This window comes from Oncorhynchus mykiss, chromosome 4 (assembly GCF_057628025.1).
Source record: "Oncorhynchus mykiss isolate SJ-2025 chromosome 4, ASM5762802v1, whole genome shotgun sequence".
Lineage (NCBI taxonomy): Eukaryota > Metazoa > Chordata > Actinopteri > Salmoniformes > Salmonidae > Oncorhynchus > Oncorhynchus mykiss.
In genome coordinates, this window is record NC_143025.1 from 95,349,192 (window position 1) to 95,366,213 (window position 17,022).

The following is a 17,022-nucleotide window of genomic DNA, read 5'->3' on the forward strand; positions in this document are numbered from 1 at the left end:
CCTGTCTCTCATACCCCCCAGTTCCTGTCTCCTGTACCGCCCAGTTTCTGTCTCCTGTACCGCCCAGTTCCTGTCTCCTTACCCCCCAGTTCCTGTCTCCTGTACCCCCCAGTTCCTGTCTCCTGTACCCCCCAGTTCCTGTCTCCTGTACCCCCCCAGTTCCTGTCTCCTGTACCCCCCAGTTCCTGTCTATGTCTCCTGTACCCCTCAGTTCCTGTTTGTCTCCTGTACCCCCCAATTCCTGTCTTTCTCCTGTACCACCCAGTTCCTTTCTATGTCTCCTGTTCCCCCCAGTTCCTGTCTCCTGTACCCCCCAGTTCCTGTCTATGTCTCCTGTACCCCCCAGTTCATATTTGTCTCCTGTACCCCCCAGTTCCTGTCTGTCTCCTGTACCCCCCAGTTCCTGTCTGTCTCCTGTAAAACCCAGTTCCTTTCTATGTCTCCTGTACCCCCCAGTTCCTGTCTGTCTCCTGTACCCCCAGTTCCTGTCTGTCTCTCGTACCCCCAGTTCCTGTCTATGTCTCCTGTACCCCTCAGTTCCTGTTTGTCTCCTGTACCCCCCAGTTCCTGTCTTTCTCCTGTACCACCCAGTTCCTTTCTATGTCTCCTGTTCCCCCCAGTTCGTGTCTCCTGTACCCCCCAGGTCCTGTCTATGTCTCCTGTACCCCCCAGTTCCTGTGTCCTGTACCCCCCAGTTCCTGTCTCCTGTACCCCCCAGTTCCTGTCTATATCTGCTCTTCCCCCCAGTTCCTGTCTGTCTCCTGTACCCCCCAGGTCCTGTCTATGTCTCCTGTACCCCCCAGCTCCTATCTCTCGTACCCCCCAGTTCCTGTCTCTCGTACCCCCCAGTTCCTGTCTCCTGTACCCCCCAGTTCCTGTCTCCTGTACCTCCCAGTTCCTGTCGCCTGTACCCCCCAGTTCCTGTATTTCTCCTGTACCCCCCAGTTCCTGTCTCACGTACCCCCCAGGTCCTGTCTCCCGTACCCCCCAGTTCCTGACTCTTGTACCCCCCAGTTCCTGTCTCCTGTACCCCCCAGTTCCTGTCTCCTGTACCCCCAGTTCCTGTCTTTGTCTCCTGTACCCCCCAGTTCCTGTCTGTCTCCTATACCCCCCAGTTCCTGTCTGTCTCCTATACCCCCCAGTTCCTGTCTGTCTCCTGTACCGCCCAGTTCCTTTCTATGTCTCCTGTACCCCCCAGTTCCTGTTTGCATCTTGTACCCCCCAGTTCCTGTCTGTCTCCTATACCCCCCAGTTCCTGTCTGTCTCCTGTACCGCCCAGTTCCTTTCTATGTCTCCTTTACCCCCCAGTTCCTGTTTGTCTCCTTTACCCCCCAGTTCCTGTCTGTCTCCTGTACCCCCCAGTTCCTGTCTGTCTCCTGTACCCCCCCAGTTCCTGTCTATGTCTCCTGTACCGCCCAGTTCCTTTCTATGTCTCCTGTACCCCCAGTTCCTTTCTATGTCTCCTGTACCCCCCAGTTCCTGTCTCTCATACCAACCAGTTCCTGTCTCCTGTACCGCCCAGTTCCTGTCTCCTGTACCGCCCAGTTCCTGTCTCCTGTACCCCCCAGTTCCTGTCTCCTGTACCCCCCAGTTCCTGTCTCCTGTACCCCCCAGTTCCTGTCTCCTGTACCCCCCAGTTCCTGTCTCCTGTACCCCCCAGTTCCTGTCTATTTCTCCTGTACCCCCCAGTTCCTGTCTTTCTCCTGTACCACCCAGTTCCTTTCTATGTCTTCTATGTTCCTTTCTATGTCTCCTGTTCCCCCCAGTTCCTGTCTCCTGTACCCCCCAGTTCATGTCTATATCTCCTGTACACCCCAGTTCATATTTGTCTACTGTACCCCCCAGTTCCTGTCTGTCTCCTGTACCCCCCAGTTCCTGTCTGTCTCCTGTAAAACCCAGTTCTTTTCTATGTCTCCTGTACCCCAGTTCCTGTCTGTCTCTCGTACCCCCAGTTCCTGTCTGTCTCCTGTACCCCCAGTTCCTGTCTGTCTCTCGTACCCCCAGTTCCTGTCTATATCTCCTATTCCCCCCAGTTCCTGTCTATGTCTCTCGTACCCCCAGTTCCTGTCTATGTCTCATGTCCCCCAGTTCCTGTCTATGTCTCCTGTTCCCCCCAGTTCCGGTCTGTCTCCTGTACCCCCAGTTCCTGTCTGTCTCCTGTACCCCCCAGTTCCTGTCTATAACTACTCTTCCCCCCAGTTCCTGTCTGTCTCCTGTACCCCCCAGGTCCTGTCTATGTCTCCTGTACCCCCCCAGTTCCTGTCTCCTGTACCCCCCAGTTCCTGTCTCCTGTACCTCCCAGTTCCTGTCGCCTGTACCCCCCAGTTCCTGTCTTTCTCCTGTACCCCCCAGTTCCTGTCTCACGTACCCCCCAGTTCCTGTCTTCCGTACCCCCCAGTTCCTGTCTCCTGTACCCCCCAGTTCCTGTCTTTGTCTCCTGTACCCCCAAGTTCCTGTCTGTCTCCTATACCCCCCAGTTCCTGTCTGTCTCCTGTACCGCCCAGATCCTTCCTATGTCTCCTGTACCCCCCAGTTCCTGTTTGCCTCTTGTACCCCCCAGGTCCTGTCTGTCTCCTATACCCCCCAGTTCCTGTCTATGTCTCCTGTACCGCCCAGTTCCTTTCTATGTCTCCTGTACCCCCCAGTTCCTTTCTATGTCTCCTGTACCCCCCAGTTCCTGTCTCTCATACCCCCCAGTTCCTGTCTCCTGTACCGCCCAGTTTCTGTCTCCTGTACCGCCCAGTTCCTGTCTCCTGTACCCCCCAGTTCCTGTCTCCTGTACCCCCCAGTTCCTGTCTCCTGTACCCCCCAGTTCCTGTCTCCTCTACCCCCCAGTTCCTGTCTATGTCTCCTGTACCCCTCAGTTCCTGTTTGTCTCCTGTACCCCCCAGTTCCTGTCTTTCTCCTGTACCACCCAGTTCCTTTCTGTCTCCTGTTCCCCCCAGTTCCTGTCTCCTGTACCCCCCAGTTCCTGTCTATGTCTCCTGTACCCCCCAGTTCATATTTGTCTCCTGTACCCCCCAGTTCCTGTCTGTCTCCTGTACCCCCCAGTTCCTGTCTGTCTCCTGTAAAACCCAGTTCCTTTCTATGTCTCCTGTACCCCCCAGTTCCTGTCTGTCTCCTGTACCCCAGTTCCTGTCTGTCTCTCGTACCCCCAGTTCCTGTCTGTCTCCTGTACCCCCAGTTCCTGTCTGTCTCTCGTACCCCCAGTTCCTGTCTATGTCTCCTGTACCCCTCAGTTCCTGTTTGTCTCCTGTACCCCCCAGTTCCTGTCTTTCTCCTGTACCACCCAGTTCCTTTCAATGTCTCCTGTTCCCCCCAGTTCCTGTCTCCTGTACCCCCCAGGTCCTGTCTATGTCTCCTGTACCCCCCAGTTCCTGTGTCCTGTACCCCCCAGTTCCTGTCTCCTGTACCCACCAGTTCCTGTCTATATCTGCTCTTCCCCCCAGTTCCTGTCTGTCTCCTGTACCCCCCAGGTCCTGTCTATGTCTCCTGTACCCCCCAGCTCCTATCTCTCGTACCCCCCAGTTCCTGTCTCCTGTACCCCCCAGTTCCTGTCTCCTGTACCTCCCAGTTCCTGTCGCCTGTACCCCCCAGTTCCTGTATTTCTCCTGTACCCCCCAGTTCCTGTCTCACGTACCCCCCAGGTCCTGTCTCCCGTACCCCCCAGTTCCTGTCTCCTATACCCCCCAGTTCCTGTCTCCTGTACCCCCCAGTTCCTGTCTCCTGTACCCCCCAGTTCCTGTCTGTCTCCTATACCCCCCAGTTCCTGTCTGTCTCCTATACCCCCCAGTTCCTGTCTGTCTCCTGTACCGCCCAGTTCCTTTCTATGTCTCCTGTACCCCCCAGTTCCTGTTTGCATCTTGTACCCCCCAGTTCCTGTCTGTCTCCTGTACCCCCCAGTTCCTGTCTGTCTCCTGTACCGCCCAGTTCCTTTCTATGTCTCCTTTACCCCCCAGTTCCTGTTTGTCTCCTTTACCCCCCAGTTCCTGTCTGTCTCCTGTACCCCCCAGTTCCTGTCTGTCTCCTGTACCCCCCCAGTTCCTGTCTATGTCTCCTGTACCGCCCAGTTCCTTTCTATGTCTCCTGTACCCCCCAGTTCCTTTCTATGTCTCCTGTACCCCCCAGTTCCTGTCTCTCATACCAACCAGTTCCTGTCTCCTGTACCGCCCAGTTCCTGTCTCCTGTACCGCCCAGTTCCTGTCTCCTGTACCCCCCAGTTCCTGTCTCCTGTACCCCCCAGTTCCTTTCTCCTGTACCCCCCAGTTCCTGTCTCCTGTACCCCCCAGTTCCTGTCTCCTGTACCCCCCAGTTCCTGTCTATTTCTCCTGTACCCCCCAGTTCCTGTCTTTCTCCTGTACCACCCAGTTCCTTTCTATGTCTTCTATGTTCCTTTCTATGTCTCCTGTTCCCCCCAGTTCCTGTCTCCTGTACCCCCCAGTTCATGTCTATATCTCCTGTACCCCCCAGTTCATATTTGTCTACTGTACCCCCCAGTTCCTGTCTGTCTCCTGTACCCCCCAGTTCCTGTCTGTCTCCTGTAAAACCCAGTTCTTTTCTATGTCTCCTGTACCCCAGTTCCTGTCTGTCTCTCGTACCCCCAGTTCCTGTCTGTCTCCTGTACCCCCAGTTCCTGTCTGTCTCTCGTACCCCCAGTTCCTGTCTATATCTCCTGTTCCCCCCAGTTCCTGTCTATGTCTCTCGTACCCCCAGTTCCTGTCTATGTCTCATGTCCCCCAGTTCCTGTCTATGTCTCCTGTTCCCCCCAGTTCCGGTCTGTCTCCTGTACCCCCCAGGTCGTGTCTGTCTCCTGTACCCCCCAGTTCCTGTCTATGTCTCCTGTACCCCCCAGTTCCTGTTTGTCTCCTGTACCCCCCAGTTCCTGTCTGTCTCTCGTACCCCCAGTTCCTGTCTGTCTCTCGTACCCCCAGTTCCTGTCTGTCTCATGTCCCCCAGTTCCTGTCTATGTCTCCTGTTCCCCCCAGTTCCGGTCTGTCTCCTGTACCCCCCAGTTCCTGTCTATATCTACTGTTCCCCCCAGTTCCTGTCTGTCTCCTTTACCCCCCAGGTCCTGTCTATGTCTCCTGTACCCCCCAGTTCCTGTCTCCTGTACCCCCCAGTTCCTGTCTCCTGTACCCCCCAGCTCCTGTCTCTCGTACCCCCCAGCTCCTGTCTCTCGTACCCCCCAGTTCCTGTCTCCTGTACCCCCAAGTTCCTGTCTCCTGTACCCCCAAGTTCCTGTCTCCTGTACCCCCCAGTTCCTGTCTATGTCTCCTGTACCCCCCAGTTGCTGTTTGTCTCCTGTAACCCCAGGTTCCTGTCTGTCTCCTGTACCCCCCAGTTCCTGTCTATAACTACTCTTCCCCCCAGTTCCTGTCTGTCTCCTGTACCCCCAGTTCCTGTCTGTCTCCTGTACCCCCCAGTTCCTGTCTATAACTACTCTTCCCCCCAGTTCCTGTCTGTCTCCTGTACCCCCCAGGTCCTGTGTATGTCTCCTGTACCCCCCAGTTCCTGTCTCCTGTACCTCCCAGTTCCTGTCGCCTGTACCCCCCAGTTCCTGTCTTTCTCCTGTACCCCCCAGTTCCTGTCTCACGTACCCCCCAGTTCCTGTCTCACGTACCCCCCAGTTCCTGTCTCCCGTACCCCCCAGTTCCTGTCTCCTGTACTCCCCAGTTCCTGTCTTTGTCTCCTGTACCCCCAAGTTCCTGTCTGTCTCCTATACCCCCCAGTTCCTGTCTGTCTCCTGTACCGCCCAGATCCTTCCTATGTCTCCTGTACCCCCCAGTTCCTGTTTGCCTCTTGTACCCCCCAGTTCCTGTCTGTCTCCTATACCCCCCAGTTCCTGTCTATGTCTCCTGTACCGCCCAGTTCCTTTCTATGTATCCTGTACCCCCCAGTTCCTTTCTATGTCTCCTGTACCCCCCAGTTCCTGTCTCTCATACCCCCCAGTTCCTGTCTCCTGTACCGCCCAGTTCCTGTCTCCTGTACCCCCCAGTTCCTGTCTCCTGTACCCCCCAGTTCCTGTCTCCTGTACCCCCCAGTTCCTGTCTCCTGTACCCCCCCAGTTCCTGTCTCCTGTACCCCCCCAGTTCCTGTCTATTGTACCCCCCCAGTTCCTGTCTATGTCTCCTGTACCCCTCAGTTCCTGTTTGTCTCCTGTACCCCCCAGTTCCTGTCTATATCTCCTCTTCCCCCCAGTTCCTGTCTGTCTCCTGTACCCCCCAGGTCCTGTCTATGTCTCCTGTACCCCCCAGCTCCTATCTCTCGTACCCCCCAGTTCCTGTCTCTCGTACCCCCCAGTTCCTGTCTCCTGTACCCCCCAGTTCCTGTCTCCTGTACCCCCCAGTTCCTGTCGCCTGTACCCCCCAGTTCCTGTATTTCTCCTGTACCCCCCAGTTCCTGTCTCACGTACCCCCCAGTTCCTGTCTTCCGTACCCCCCAGTTCCTGTCTCCCGTACCCCCCAGTTCCTGTCTCCTGTACCCCCCAGCTCCTGTCTCCTGTACCCCCAGTTCCTGTCTCCTGTACCCCCAGTTCCTGTCTTTGTCTCCTGTACCCCCCAGTTCCTGTCTGTCTCCTATACCCCCCAGTTCGTGTCTGTCTCCTATACCCCCCAGTTCCTGTCTGTCTCCTGTACCGCCCAGTTCCTTTCTATGTCTCCTGTACCCCCCAGTTCCTGTTTGCATCTTGTACCCCCCAGTTCCTGTCTGTCTCCTATACCCCCCAGTTCCTGTCTGTCTCCTGTACCGCCCAGTTCCTTTCTATGTCTCCTTTACCCCCCAGTTCCTGTTTGTCTCCTGTACCCCCCAGTTCCTGTCTGTCTCCTGTACCCACCCAGTTCCTGTCTATGTCTCCTGTACCGCCCAGTTCCTTTCTATGTCTCCTGTACCCCCCAGTTCCTTTCTATGTCTCCTGTACCCCCCAGTTCCTGTCTCTCATACCAACCAGTTTCTGTCTCCTGTACCGCCCAGTTCCTGTCTCCTGTACCGCCCAGTTCCTGTCTCCTGTACCCCCCAGTTCCTGTCTCCTGTACCCCCCAGTTCCTGTCTCCTGTACCCCCCAGTTCCTGTCTCCTGTACTCCCCAGTTCCTGTCTCCTGTACCCCCCAGTTCCTGTCTATTTGTCCTGTACCCCCCAGTTCCTGTCTTTCTCCTGTACCACCCAGTTCCTTTCTATGTCTTCTATGTTCCTTTCTATGTCTCCTGTTCCCCCCAGTTCCTGTCTCCTGTACCCCCCAGTTCATGTCTATATCTCCTGTACCCCCCAGTTCATATTTGTCTACTGTACCCCCCAGTTCCTGTCTGTCTCCTGTACCCCCCAGTTCCTGTCTGTCTCCTGTAAAACCCAGTTCTTTTCTATGTCTCCTGTACCCCAGTTCCTGTCTGTCTCAAGTACCCCCAGTTCCTGTCTGTCTCCTGTACCCCCAGTTCCTGTCTGTCTCTCATACCCCCAGTTCCTGTCTATATCTCCTGTTCTCCCCAGTTCCTGTCTCTGCCTCTCGTACCCCCAGTTCCTGTCTATGTCTCATGTCCCCCAGTTCCTGTCTATGTCTCCTGTTCCCCCCAGTTCCGGTCTGTCTCCTGTACCCCCCAGGTCCTGTCTGTCTCCTGTACCCCCCAGTTCCTGTCTATGTCTCCTGTACCCCCCAGTTCCTGTTTGTCTCCTGTACCCCCCAGTTCCTGTTTGTCTCCTGTACCCCCCAGTTCCTGTCTGTCTCTCGTACCCCCAGTTCCTGTCTGTCTCTCGTACCCCCAGTTCCTGTCTATGTCTCATGTCCCCCAGTTCCTGTCTTTGTCTCCTGTTCCCCCCAGTTCCGGTCTGTCTCCTGTACCCCCCAGTTCCTGTCTATATCTACTGTTCCCCCCAGTTCCTGTCTGTCTCCTGTACCCCCCAGGTCCTGTCTATGTGTCCTGTACCCCCCAGTTCCTGTCTCCTGTACCCCCCAGTTCCTGTCTCCTGTACCCCCCAGCTCCTGTCTCCTGTACCCCCCAGCTCCTGTCTCTCGTACCCCCCAGTTCCTGTCTCCTGTACCCCCAAGTTCCTGTCTCCTGTACCCCCCAGTTCCTGTCTCCTGTACCCCCCAGTTCCTGTCTCCTGTACCCCCCAGTTTCTGTCTATGTCTCCTATACCCCCCAGTTCCTGTCTGTCTCTTGTACCCCCTGTTCCTGTCTGTCTCTCGTACCCCCCAGTTCCTGTCTGTCTCTTGTACCCCCAGTTCCTGTCTATGTCTCCTGTACCCCCCAGTTCCTGTCTCCTGTACCCCCCAGTTCCTGTCTTTGTCTCCTGTACCCCCCAGTTCCTGTCTTTGACTCCTGTACCCCCCAGTTCCTGTCTCCTGTACCCCCCAGTTCCTGTCTCCTTTACACTCCAGTTCCTGTCTCCTGTACCCTCCAGTTCCTGTCTCCTGTACCCCCCAGTTCCTGTCTCCTGTACCACCCAGTTGCTTTCTATGTCTCCTGTACCCCCCAGTTCCTGTCTGTCTCTTGCACCCCCAGTTCCTGTCTGTCTCCTGTACCCCAGTTCCTGTCTGTCTCTCGTACCCCCAGTTCCTGTCTGTCTCCTGTACCCCCAGTTCCTGTCTGTCTCTCGTACCCCCAGTTCCTGTCTATATCTCCTGTTCAACCCAGTTCCTGTCTGTCTCTTGTACCCCCAGTTCCTGTCTATGTCTCATGTCCCCCAGTTCCTGTCTATGTCTCCTGTTCCCCCCAGTTCCGGTCTGTCTCCTATACCCCCCAGTTCCTGTCTGTCTCCTGTACCGCCCAGTTCCTTTCTATGTCTCCTTTACCCCCCAGTTCCTGTTTGTCTCCTGTACCCCCCAGTTCCTGTCTGTCTCCTGTACCCCCCCAGTTCCTGTCTATCTCCTGTACCCCCCCAGTTCCTGTCTATGTCTCCTGTACCGCCCAGTTCCTTTCTATGTGTCCTGTACCCCCCAGTTCCTGTCTCCTGTACCCCCCAGTTCCTGTCTATTTGTCCTGTACCCCCCAGTTCCTGTCTTTCTCCTGTACCACCCAGTTCCTTTCTATGTCTTCTATGTTCCTTTCTATGTCTCCTGTTCCCCCCAGTTCCTGTCTCCTGTACCCCCCAGTTCATGTCTATATCTCCTGTACCCCCCAGTTCATATTTGTCTACTGTACCCCCCAGTTCCTGTCTGTCTCCTGTAAAACCCAGTTCTTTTCTATGTCTCCTGTACCCCAGTTCCTGTCTGTCTCTCGTACCCCCAGTTCCTGTCTGTCTCCTGTACCCCCAGTTCCTGTCTGTCTCTCGTACCCCCAGTTCCTGTCTATATCTCCTGTTCCCCCCAGTTCCTGTCTATGCCTCTCGTACCCCCAGTTCCTGTCTATGTCTCATGTCCCCCAGTTCCTGTCTATGTCTCCTGTTCCCCCCAGTTCCGGTCTGTCTCCTGTACCCCCCAGGTCCTGTCTGTCTCCTGTACCCCCCAGTTCCTGTCTATGTCTCCTGTACCCCCCAGTTCCTGTTTGTCTCCTGTACCCCCCAGTTCCTGTCTGTCTCTCATACCCCCAGTTCCTGTCTATGTCTCATGTCCCCCAGTTCCTGTCTATGTCTCCTGTTCCCCCCAGTTCCGGTCTGTCTCCTGTACCCCCCAGTTCCTGTCTATATCTACTGTTCCCCCCAGTTCCTGTCTGTCTCCTGTACCCCCCAGTTCCTGTCTATGTCTCCTGTACCCCCCAGTTCCTGTCTCCTGTACCCCCCAGTTCCTGTCTCCTGTACCCCCCAGCTCCTGTCTCTCGTACCCCCCAGTTCCTGTCTCCTGTACCCCCAAGTTCCTGTCTCCTGTACCCCCCAGTTCCTGTCTCCTGTACCCCCCAGTTCCTGTCTCCTGTACCCCCCAGTTTCTGTCTATGTCTCCTATACCCCCCAGTTCCTGTTTGTCTCCTGTACAACGCAGTTCCTGTCTGTCTCTTGTACCCCCTGTTCCTGTCTGTCTCTCGTACCCCCCAGTTCCTGTCTGTCTCTCGTACCCCCAGTTCCTGTCTATGTCTCCTGTACCCCCCAGTTCCTGTCTCCTGTACCCCCCAGTTCCTGTCTTTGTCTCCTGTACCCCCCAGTTCCTGTCTTTGTCTCCTGTACCCCCCAGTTCCTGTCTCCTGTACCCCCCAGTTCCTGTCTCCTTTACCCTCCAGTTCCTGTCTCCTGTACCCTCCAGTTCCTGTCTCCTGTACCCCCCAGTTCCTGTCTCCTGTACCACCCAGTTGCTTTCTATGTCTACTGTACCCCCCAGTTCCTGTCTGTCTCTTGCACCCCCAGTTCCTGTCTGTCTCCTGTACCCCAGTTCCTGTCTGTCTCTCGTACCCCCAGTTCCTGTCTGTCTCCTGTACCCCCAGTTCCTGTCTGTCTCTCGTACCCCCAGTTCCTGTCTATATCTCCTGTTCAACCCAGTTCCTGTCTGTCTCTTGTACCCCCAGTTCCTGTCTATGTCTCATGTCCCCCAGTTCCTGTCTATGTCTCCTGTTCCCCCCAGTTCCGGTCTGTCTCCTATACCCCCCAGTTCCTGTCTGTCTCCTGTACCGCCCAGTTCCTTTCTATGTCTCCTTTACCCCCCAGTTCCTGTTTGTCTCCTGTACCCCCCAGTTCCTGTCTGTCTCCTGTACCCCCCCAGTTCCTGTCTATCTCCTGTACCCCCCCAGTTCCTGTCTATGTCTCCTGTACCGCCCAGTTCCTTTCTATGTCTCCTGTACCCCCCAGTTCCTTTCTATGTCTCCTGTACCCCCCAGTTCCTGTCTCTCATACCAACCAGTTCCTGTCTCCTGTACCGCCCAGTTCCTGTCTCCTGTACCGCCCAGTTCCTGTCTCCTGTACCCCCCAGTTCCTGTCTCCTGTACCCCCCAGTTCCTGTCTCCTGTACCCCCCAGTTCCTGTCTCCTGTACCCCCCAGTTCCTGTCTCCTGTACCCCCCAGTTCCTGTCTATTTCTCCTGTACCCCCCAGTTCCTGTCTTTCTCCTGTACCACCCAGTTCCTTTCTATGTCTTCTATGTTCCTTTCTATGTCTCCTGTTCCCCCCAGTTCCTGTCTCCTGTACCCCCCAGTTCATGTCTATATCTCCTGTACCACCCAGTTCATATTTGTCTACTGTACCCCCCAGTTCCTGTCTGTCTCCTGTACCCCCCAGTTCCTGTCTGTCTCCTGTAAAACCCAGTTCTTTTCTTTGTCTCCTGTACCCCATTTCCTGTCTGTCTCTCGTACCCCCAGTTCCTGTCTATATCTCCTGTTCCCCCCAGTTCCTGTCTATGTCTCTCGTACCCCCAGTTCCTGTCTATGTCTCATGTCCCCCAGTTCCTGTCTATGTCTCCTGTTCCCCCCAGTTCCGGTCTGTCTCCTGTACCCCCCAGGTCCTGTCTGTCTCCTGTACCCCCCAGTTCCTGTCAATGTCTCCTGTACCCCCCAGTTCCTGTTTGTCTCCTGTACCCCCCAGTTCCTGTTTGTCTCCTGTACCCCCCAGTTCCTGTCTGTCTCTCGTACCCCCAGTTCCTGTCTGTCTCTCGTACCCCCAGTTCCTGTCTATGTCTCATGTCCCCCAGTTCCTGTCTATGTCTCCTGTTCCCCCCAGTTCCGGTCTGTCTCCTTTACCCCCCAGTTCCTGTCTATATCTACTGTTCCCCCCAGTTCCTGTCTGTCTCCTGTACCCCCCGGGTCCTGTCTATGTCTCCTGTACCCCCCAGTTCCTGTGTCCTGTACCCCCCAGTTCCTGTCTCCTGTACCCCCCAGTTCCTGTCTCCTGTACCCCCCAGCTCCTGTCTCTCGTACCCCCCAGTTCCTGTCTCCTGTACCCCCAAGTTCCTGTCTCCTGTACCACCCAGTTCCTGTCTCCTGTACCCCCCAGTTCCTGTCTCCTGTACCCCCCAGTTTCTGTCTATGTCTCCTGTACCCCCCAGTTCCTGTTTGTCTCCTGTACAACGCAGTTCCTGTCTGTCTCTTGTACCCCCTGTTCCTGTCTGTCTCTCGTACCCCCCAGTTCCTGTCTGTCTCTTGTACCCCCAGTTCCTGTCTATGTCTCCTGTACCCCCCAATTCATATTTGTCTCCTGTACCCCCCAGTTCCTGTCTTTGTCTCCTGTACCCCCCAGTTCCTGTCTTTGTCTCCTGTACCCCCCAGTTCCTGTCTCCTGTACCCCCCAGTTCCTGTCTCCTTTACCCTCCAGTTCCTGTCTCCTGTACCCTCCAGTTCCTGTCTCCTGTACCCTCCAGTTCCTGTCTCCTGTACCCCCCAGTTCCTGCCTCCTGTACCACCCATTTGCTTTCTATGTCTCCTGTACCCCCCAGTTCCTGTCTGTCTCATGTACCCCCCAGTTCCTGTCTGTCTCTTGCACCCCCAGTTCCTGTCTGTCTCCTGTACCCCAGTTCCTGTCTGTCTCTCGTACCCCCAGTTCCTGTCTGTCTCCTGTACCCCCAGTTCCTGTCTGTCTCTCGTACCCCCAGTTCCTGTCTATATCTCCTGTTCAACCCAGTTCCTGTCTGTCTCTTGTACCCCCAGTTCCTGTCTATGTCTCATGTCCCCCAGTTCCTGTCTATGTCTCCTGTTCCCCCCAGTTCCGGTCTGTCTCCTGTACACCCCAGTTCCTGTCTATGTCTCCTGTACCCCCCAGTTCCTGTCTCGCGTACCCCCCAGTTCCTGTCTCTCATACCCCCCAGTTCCTGTCTCTCATACCCCCCAGTTCCTGTCTCCTGTACCCCCCAGTTCCTGTCTCCTGTACCCCCCAGTTCCTGTCTCCTGTACCCCCCAGTTCCTGTCTATGTCTCCTGTACCCCCCAGTTGCTGTTTGTCTCCTGTACCCCCAGGTTCCTGTCTGTCTCCTATACCCCCCAGTTCCTGTCTGTCTCCTATACCCCCAGTTCCTGTCTTTCTCCTATACCCCCAGTTCCTGTCTTTCTCCTGTACCGCCCAGTTCCTTTCTATGTCTCCTGTACCGCCCAGTTCCTTTCTATGTCTCCTGTTCCCCCCAGTTCCTGTCTCCTGTACCCCCCAGTTCCTTTCTATGTCTCCTGTACCCCCCAGTTCATGTTTGTCTCCTGTACCCCCCAGTTCCTGTCTGTCTCATGTACCCCCCAGTTCCTGTCTGTCTCATGTACCCCCAGTTCCTGTCTTTCTCCTGTACCGCCCAGTTCCTTTCTATGTCTCTCGTACCCCCCAGTTCCTGTCTGTCTCTCGTACCCCCCAGTTCCTGTCTCCTGTACCCCCAAGTTCCTGTCTCCTGTACCCCCCAGTTCCTGTCTCCTGTACCCCCCAGTTCCTGTCTCCTGTACCCCCCAGTTTCTGTCTATGTCTCCTGTACCCCCAGTTCCTGTTTGTCTCCTGTACAACGCAGTTCCTGTCTGTCTCTTGTACACCCTGTTCCTGTCTGTCTCTCGTACCCCCCAGTTCCTGTCTGTCTCTTGTACCCCCAGTTCCTGTCTATGTCTCCTGTACCCCCCAGTTCCTGTCTCCTGTACCCCTCAGTTCCTGTCTTTGTCTCCTGTACCCCCCAGTTCCTGTCTTTGTCTCCTGTACCCCCCAGTTCCTGTCTCCTGTACCCCCCAGTTCCTGTCTCCTTTACCCTCCAGTTCCTGTCTCCTGTACCCTCCAGTTCCTGTCTCCTGTACCCCCCAGTTCCTGTCTCCTGTACCACCCAGTTGCTTTCTAAGTCTCCTGTACCCCCCAGTTCCTGTTTGTCTCCAGTACCCCCCAGTTCCTGTTTGTCTCCTGTACCCCCCAGTTCCTGTCTGTCTCATGTACCCCCCAGTTCCTGTCTGTCTCTTGCACCCCCAGTTCCTGTCTGTCTCCTGTACCCCAGTTCCTGTCTGTCTCTCGTACCCCCAGTTCCTGTCTGTCTCCTGTACCCCCAGTTCCTGTCTGTCTCTCGTACCCCCAGTTCCTGTCTATATCTCCTGTTCAACCCAGTTCCTGTCTGTCTCTTGTACCCCCAGTTCCTGTCTATGTCTCCTGTTCCCCCCAGTTCCGGTCTGTCTCCTGTACACCCCGGTTCCTGTCTATGTCTCCTGTACCCCCCAGTTCCTGTCTCGCGTACCCCCCAGTTCCTGTCTCTCATACCCCCCAGTTCCTGTCTCCTGTACCCCCCAGTTCCTGTCTCCTGTACCCCCCAGTTCCTGTCTCCTGTACCCCCCAGTTCCTGTCTCCTGTACCCCCCAGTTCCTGTCTCCTGTACCCCCCAGTTCCTGTCTATGTCTCCTGTACCCCCCAGTTGCTGTTTGTCTCCTGTACCCCCAGGTTCCTGTCTGTCTCCTATACCCCCCAGTTCCTGTCTGTCTCCTATACCCCCAGTTCCTGTCTTTCACCTATACCACCAGTTCCTGTCTTTCTCCTGTACCGCCCAGTTCCTTTCTATGTCTCCTGTACCGCCCAGTTCCTTTCTATGTCTCCTGTTCCCCCCAGTTCCTGTCTCCTGTACCCCCCAGTTCCTGTCTATGTCTCCTGTACCCCCCAGTTCATGATTGTCTCCTGTACCCCCCAGTTCCTGTCTGTCTCATGTACCCCCCAGTTCCTGTCTGTCTCTTGTACCCCCAGTTCCTGTCTATCTCCTGTACCCCCAGTTCCTGTCTGTCTCTCGTACCCCCAGTTCCTGTCTGTCTCCTGTACCCCCAGTTCCTGTCTGTCTCTCGTACCCCCAGTTCCTGTCTATATCTCCTGTTCAACCCAGTTCCTGTCTGTCTCTTGTACCCCCAGTTCCTGTCTATGTCTCATGTCCCCCAGTTCCTGTCTATGTCTCCTGTACCCCCCAGTTCCTGTCTCCTGTTCCCCCCAGTTCCTGTCTATGTCTCCTGTACCCCCAGTTGCTGTTTTTCTCCTGTACCCCCAGGTTCCTGTCTGTCTCCTATACCCCCCAGTTCCTGTCTGTCTCCTATACCCCCAGTTCCTGTCTTTCTCCTATACCCCCAGTTCCTGTCTTTCTCCTTTACCGCCCAGTTCCTTTCTATGTCTCCTGTACCGCTCATGTCCTTTCTATGTCACCTGTTCCCCCCAGTTCCTGTCTCCTGTACCCCCCAGTTCCTGTCTATGTCTCCTGTACCCCCCAGTTCATGTTTGTCTCCTGTACCCCCCAGTTCCTGTCTGTCTCTCGTACCCCCCAGTTCCTGTCTCCTGTACCCCCAAGTTCCTGTCTCCTGTACCCCCAAGTTCCTGTCTCCTGTACCCCCCAGTTCCTGTCTCCTGTACCCCCCAGTTCCTGTTTGTCTCCTGTACAACGCAGTTCCTGTCTGTCTCTTGTACACCCTGTTCCTGTCTGTCTCTCGTACCCCCCAGTTCCTGTCTGTCTCTTGTACCCCCAGTTCCTGTCTATGTCTCCTGTACCCCCCAGTTCCTGTCTCCTGTACCCCTCAGTTCCTGTCTTTGTCTCCTGTACCCCCCAGTTCCTGTCTTTGTCTCCTGTACCCCCCAGTTCCTGTCTTTGTCTCCTGTACCCCCCAGTTCCTGTCTCCTGTACCCCCCAGTTCCTGTCTCCTTTACCCTCCAGTTCCTGTCTCCTGTACCCTCCAGTTCCTGTCTCCTATACCCCCCAGTTCCTGTCTCCTGTACCACCCAGTTGCTTTCTATGTCTCCTGTACCCCTCAGTTCCTGTTTGTCTCCAGTACCCCCCAGTTCCTGTTTGTCTCCTGTAACCCCCAGTTCCTGTTTGTCTCCTGTACCCCCCAGTTCCTGTCTGTCTCATGTACCCCCCAGTTCCTGTCTGTCTCTTGCACCCCCAGTTCCTGTCTGTCTCCTGTACCCCAGTTCCTGTCTGTCTCTCGTACCCCCAGTTCCTGTCTGTCTCCTGTACCCCCAGTTCCTGTCTGTCTCTCGTACCCCCAGTTCCTGTCTATATCTCCTGTTCAACCCAGTTCCTGTCTGTCTCTTGTACCCCCAGTTCCTGTCTATGTCTCCTGTTCCCCCCAGTTCCGGTCTGTCTCCTGTACACCCCGGTTCCTGTCTATGTCTCCTGTACCCCCCAGTTCCTGTCTCGCGTACCCCCCAGTTCCTGTCTCTCGTACCCCCCAGTTCCTGTCTCCTGTACACCCCAGTTCCTGTCTCCTGTACCCCCCAGTTCCTGTCTCCTGTACCCCCCAGTTCCTGTCTCCTGTACCCCCCAGTTCCTGTCTCCTGTACCCCCCAGTTCCTGTCTCCTGTACCCCCCAGTTCCTGTCTATGTCTCCTGTACCCCCAGGTTCCTGTCTGTCTCCTATACCCCCCAGTTCCTGTCTGTCTCCTATACCCCCAGTTCCTGTCTTTCTCCTATACCCCCAGTTCCTGTCTTTCTCCTATACCCCCAGTTCCTGTCTTTCTCCTGTACCGCCCAGTTCCTTTCTATGTCTCCTGTACCGCCCAGTTCCTTTCTATGTCTCCTGTTCCCCCCAGTTCCTGTCTCCTGTACCCCCCAGTTCCTGTCTATGTCTCCTGTACCCCCCAGTTCATGATTGTCTCCTGTACCCCCCAGTTCCTGTCTGTCTCATGTACCCCCCAGTTCCTGTCTGTCTCTTGTACCCCCAGTTCCTGTCTATCTCCTGTACCCCAGTTCCTGTCTGTCTCTCGTACCCCCAGTTCCTGTCTGTCTCTCGTACCCCCAGTTCCTGTCTATATCTCCTGTTCAACCCAGTTCCTGTCTGTCTCTTGTACCCCCAGTTCCTGTCTATGTCTCATGTCCCCCAGTTCCTGTCTATGTCTCCTGTACCCCCCAGTTCCTGTCTCCTGTACCCCCCAGTTCCTGTCTCCTGTACCCCCAGTTGCTGTTTGTCTCCTGTACCCCCAGGTTCCTGTCTGTCTCCTATACCCCCCAGTTCCTGTCTGTCTCCTATACCCCCAGTTCCTGTCTTTCTCCTATACCCCCAGTTCCTGTCTTTCTCCTTTACCGCCCAGTTCCTTTCTATGTCTCCTGTACCGCTCATGTCCTTTCTATGTCACCTGTTCCCCCCAGTTCCTGTCTCCTGTACCCCCCAGTTCCTGTCTATGTCTCCTGTACCCCCCAGTTCATGTTTGTCTCCTGTACCCCCCAGTTCCTGTCTGTCTCTCGTACCCCCCAGTTCCTGTCTCCTGTACCCCC